The sequence below is a fragment of the Nuphar pumila genome, chromosome 8 (assembly GCF_984573655.1).
Source record: "Nuphar pumila chromosome 8, dmNupPumi1.hap1.1, whole genome shotgun sequence".
NCBI lineage: Eukaryota > Viridiplantae > Streptophyta > Magnoliopsida > Nymphaeales > Nymphaeaceae > Nuphar > Nuphar pumila.
In genome coordinates this window covers 93,256,413-93,261,946 of record NC_143256.1, presented here as the reverse complement: position 1 = coordinate 93,261,946, position 5,534 = coordinate 93,256,413, and the positions used below count along the sequence as shown (strand labels likewise).

At 44.3% G+C, this 5,534-nt stretch overlaps 1 non-coding gene across 1 annotated transcript; it reads right to left on the bottom strand.

The window, feature by feature from the left end:
- Positions 1-1,048: 1,048 nt before the first annotated feature.
- On the bottom strand, positions 1,049-1,151 carry LOC149830016 (small nucleolar RNA R71). The gene has a single exon (XR_016433993.1). It is a non-coding gene; the product is annotated as a small nucleolar RNA R71 (small nucleolar RNA).
- Between the last annotated feature and the right edge of the window lie 4,383 nt (positions 1,152-5,534).

The following is a 5,534-nucleotide window of genomic DNA, read 5'->3' as shown; positions in this document are numbered from 1 at the left end:
GACCCGTACTTACCACTTTGTGGAAAGTCGGTTTTTATATTTTTGGTTGACGATTTTCCAAAGTTTTATTGAAAATAATTGTTTTAAAAAGATCATTTCAAAATATCAACAAATTTTGGCGCCATTGCCGGGGAACGGCGAATTAATTACTTTATTTCTTAGAGTTTGATTTATTAATTTGTTTTAGTTAGCTAATTAGTTGTTTTATTTTTAGTTAGTAGGATTAGTAAGTGAATATAGGATTAACATAGTTAGTAAATATAGGATTCACGTTCTGTTCTTTCTAGGATTCACTTGAAATTCATTCTGCAAGGAGCGATTAGACAGGTGGGTTTTAGAAAAACTTAGTTTGTGATTTCTTGTATTTATCTTTTCAGTACTTTAGAGTAGTTTAATTTGTTATTTCATTTACTTAGTTAGATCATTCTAACATAATTAGTTTAGCATATTTGTTTAGTAGTTGTTTAGTTTGTGTTATTTTTATTTAGTACCTGTGTTAGTTAATTTTTTTTAGATTTAGGTTGTTTTGCTTACATCTGGTCTTAGTACCAGTGTATGCAGGGTCGTCGAGGTCTAGGAACCCCATTACACCCATTTGTTGACAACCCAGAGAGAATTTTACATTCTCATCGAAGTTCGGCAACAATGGCTGACATGGATCCTCCACCTCCACCCCCTGTTCTTTCACGCCCTCTGCGGGAATACTTCATTCCCACAGACTATGTTCAGGCATCCTGCATTCGGAGACCCGATGTAGGAGCGCCACATTATGAGATTAAGGCCAGCATTATTCAGATGCTTCCATCCTTTTATGGCCTTAGTCATGAGGATCCCTACCAACATTTAGATGAATTCCTCGAAATCTGTTCTACTGTTAAGATACAAAATTTCGATGTTGATGCTTTAAGGTTGACTCTATTCCCCTTTTCATTGAAGGACAAAGCCAAGTATTGGCTAAAGTCCTTAGATTCTGTAGAAATAGAGTCATGGGATCAATTGCAACAGGAGTTTCTTCGGAAATATTTTCCCATTGGTCGTACGAACCAATATCGTAGAGCCATCACTAGCTTTTCAGAGCTAGATGGTGAGCGCTTTCATGAGACCTGGGAGAGAATGAAGGATCTCCTCAGGAAATGTCCCCATCATCAGGTGCCGAAATGGCAACTGGTGCAGAGCTTCTATGATGGATTATCTGACAATAATCGTCAGATGATCGACTCTTCATGTGGAGGGACATTCATGCTGAAGAGCGAGGACGAAGCGTGGAGGCTATTTGATACATTGGTCGAGAATTCACTCCACCATGCTTCGAGCTCTCAATCTGATAGAGCCACACCCAGCATTCAGAAGAAAGCTGGTGTTCTTGAAGTTGGTCCATCTATTGCACTACAGTGCAAGGTAGACATGATTGCTCAGAAGCTGGACCAGCTTCTCTCAGAACCATCCACTACACAGCAGGTGTGTACTCTTTGTGCCAGTCCGGCACACGAGATCACTGAGTGCCCTTCGGCAGCTCAGTACCCTGAATTTGTTCAAGAACAAGTTCAGGTAGCTTAGGGTTACGTCAGACCGCCGAATAACCCATTTTCATCGACATATAATCCGGGTTGGCGTAACCATCCCAATTTTTCATGGAAGAATCCACAGTCTTCCATGCAGATGCCTACTTCCTCTCAGCCAGTTCGGCAGCCATCTTTTACTCAGTCATTTCAAAGACTGAACTATTCTCAGTCTTCTACTTCTTCTGTCACTCCCCCGATTCAGCAAGAGTCTGCTCCGTAGACATCTTTTGAGGAGAGACTTCTCCAGGCATTCCAAGAGGTGAAAACCTCTAATCAGAATGCCTTCGAGAAGTGTAGCCAGATTTTGAGCTCGCATACGCAGTCCATTGCGAAGTTAGAATCGCAAATGGGACAGTTAGCTGAGGCTATTAGTAGGAGACCCGAGGGTACATTGCCGAGTCAGGCTGTCATGAACCCGAAGGGTAAGGACCAGATGACTGGAGGCCTATTTCATACTGAGACACAGCAGCAGGCTAAATCAGTTATGGCCTTGAGGAGTGGACGTGAGTATCATGTCGAGAGCAAAGAGCAAGAGAGTAGAGAGAGGATAGAGGAGCCAGAGACCAGTGTTTCACCTACGTCGGGTCAGCCATCATCCCCATCCCCATCATCATCTTCACCCTCAGAGAAGAAGAAGGATAGGAGTGAGCCTTCTCACAAAGAGGAGGAGCCAGCAGAGTATATTCCCCCACCACCCTATCCCAAAGCATTAGAGTCTCCTGGATATAGAGGAAAGCAAGGTGCGAAGATTCAGGACATGCTTGACATCTTCAAGCATGTGCAGATCAACCTACCCTTGCTCGATGCTATTCAGCAGGTGCCAGCATATGCCAAATTCCTGAAGGAACTATGTACGCAAAAGCGTAAATCTAGAGAGCGAGTTCCTAACAGGGTCCATCTGACTGAGCAGGTGAGTTCAGTACTTCAACATCAGACACCACCAAAGCTCAAGGACCCTGGAGCCCCTATCATTGCATGTACTATAGGGAACATCCGGATAGAACGCGCATTGCTCGATCTTGGAGCAAGCGTGAACATTCTGCCCGAATATTTCTTTGATTCTTTCAGGCTAGGAGAGATGAGATCGACTCCGATTACACTGCAGCTGGCAGATCGTTCCATCAAGGTACCGAGAGGTGTCTTGGAGGACGTGCTAGTTAAGGTGGATGACTTTTATTTTTCAGTCGATTTCATTATTCTTGATATGGAAGGAGTAGACAGCCAGCACCAGACTCCGATCATTTTAGGCAGACCATTCTTGGCGACTGCCAATGCGTGCATCATCTGTAGAACCGGAGCCATGGATCTCTCATTCGGCAATCGAAAGGTCAAGCTGAATATTTTCAATGCCGCGATGGGACCAGTAGGAGACATGGACTGCTTTCATGTAGACATTGCACAGGAGTTAGTGGAGGAGCAGCCCGAGTTGTACATTACTGAGGATTCTTTAGATTTGTACCATATAGAGAAGAATAGCGGTATAGATAGTGTAGATGTGTCTAGAGTGTCGTCAGAGAGACCACCTTGGGGAGCTATCAGGGAGCCTCTTCCACCACTTGCGGAGACCCCCACCAAATCGTCGATCGAGTCACCTCCGAAACTTGAGCTGAAACCCTTACCGGATTCACTCAAGTATGCATATCTCGGAGATGAGGAGACTCTGCCTGTGATCATCTCGTCTTTGCTCACTGAGGAGCAGGAACAGAGATTGCTGACTATTCTTCGAGAGCACAAGGCAGCGATTGGCTGGGGAGTTGCTGATCTGAAGGGGATTGATCCTTCATTCTGCATGCATAAGATCCATTGTGATGAGGAAGTCAATCCATTTAGGGATATGCAGAGAAGACTAAATCCCAACATGAAGGAAGTGGTGAAGAAAGAGGTGGTGAAGTGGTTGGATGCCAGAATCATTTACCCTATTTCTGATGGCCAGTGGGTCAGTCCGATTCAGGTTGTGTCGAAGAAGTCAGGACTCACTGTGGTTGAGAACGAGAAGGGTGAGAGAATTCCGATGAGGACCACTACAGGATGGCGAGTCTGCATCGATTATAGGAAACTGAATGTGGCAACTAGGAAAGATCATTTCCCATTGCCATTCATTGATCAGATCTTAGAGAGACTCGCAGGGCAGAGCTACTACTGCTTTCTAGACGGATATTCAGGATACAATCAGGTAGTTGTCCATCCTGATGACCAGGAGAAGTCCACATTTACATGTCCTTATGGCACCTTCGCATTTAGACGTATGCCTTTTGGGCTCTGTAATGCCCCGGCTACTTTTCAGAGGTGCATGCTTGCTATCTTCTCGGACATGATTGATGATGTGATGGAAGTTTTTATGGATGACTTTTCAGTGTATGGCTCTTCTTTTGAAGATTGCCTCCAAAAACTTGCTTGAGTACTGAGTAGGTGTGTGGAGACCAATCTCGTCCTGAGTTGGGAAAAGAGCCATTTTATGGTCCAGGAGGGGATTGTGCTAGGACATATTGTGTCAAGCGTGGTATTGAGGTTGACAGAGCGAAGGTGAAATCCATTTCTCGTTTGACTCCACCCACCTCTGTGAGGCAGATTCGATCATTTTTAGGGCATGCGGGTTTTTACAGGCGGTTCATAAAAGATTTCAGCAAAATCTCTCGACCGCTTTGCACGTTATTAAAGAAAGACCAGCCCTTTGTTTTCGGTGAGGATTGTATGAAGGCCTTTGAGATTCTCAAAGAGGCCTTGATTACTGCACCTATTTTGAGACCTCCAGATTGGACTCTCCCATTTGAAATTATGTGCGATGCATCTGATTATGCTATGGGGGTCATTTTAGGACAACGCATTGATAGGAAGCCCTATGTGATCTACTATGCGAGTAGAACTCTGTCTGATGCTCAGATGAATTATACTACGACAGAGAAGGAGCTACTTGCGGTAGTTTTTGCATTGGATAAATTCAGGTCCTATTTACTCGGTTCGAAGGTGGTTGTCTATTCCGACCATTCTGCATTGAAATATTTGTTGAATAAGAAAAACACCAAACCGAGATTGATTCGTTGGGTCCTACTACTACAGGAGTTTAATCTCGAGATTCGAGATAAGAAGGGAAGCGAGAATGTAGTAGCAGACCATCTTTCCAGACTGATCGTGGAGACCACGCAGGATCAGAGGCCGATCAGTGATTCTTTCCCCGACAAGCAAATCATGTCAGTCAGTACATCGCAATTACCCTGGTTTGCAGATATTGTGAACTATCTGGTTTCAAGGCAGATACCTTAGCATTGGAACAAGAATGAGCGTGAGAGATTCTTATCTCAGGTAAGGCACTATTATTGGGATGAACCAGAGTTGTTCAAATACTGTGCTGACCAGATCATTAGGAGATGTGTTCCGGAGGAGGAGTACCAGTCCATTTTGAAGTTTTCCCATTCATTAGCCTGTGGAGGGCATTTTAGTAGTAGGAAGACCGCTGCAAAAGTTTTGCAGTCAGGATTTTATTGGCCCACACTCCACAGGGATGCTCATGAGTTCTGTAGGCGATGCCTGCGATGTCAGCAGATTGGGAACATGTCCAAGAGGGACATGATGCCCTTGCTTCCGATTTTGATAGTCGAGATTTTTGATGTTTGGGGCATTGATTTTATGGGACCATTTCCGCCTTCCTTCGGAAATTTATACATTCTGGTGGCGATTGATTATGTGTCCAAGTGGGTCGAGGCTGTGGCAACCAAGACCAACGATCACAGAGTAGTGCTTAAGTTCATTAAGCACAACATTTTCAGTCGTTTTGGGGTGCCACGTGCGATGATTAGCGATGGTGGCAAGCATTTTAGGAATATACAGATAGCTTCTCTGTTGAGAAGATATTCTGTCAATCATAGATTCACCACTCCATATCATCCGCAGACTAGTGGACAGGTTGAAGTGTCCAATAGGGAGATTAAGCGAATTTTAGAAAAGACAGTTCGTCCGGACCGCAAGGATTGGTCC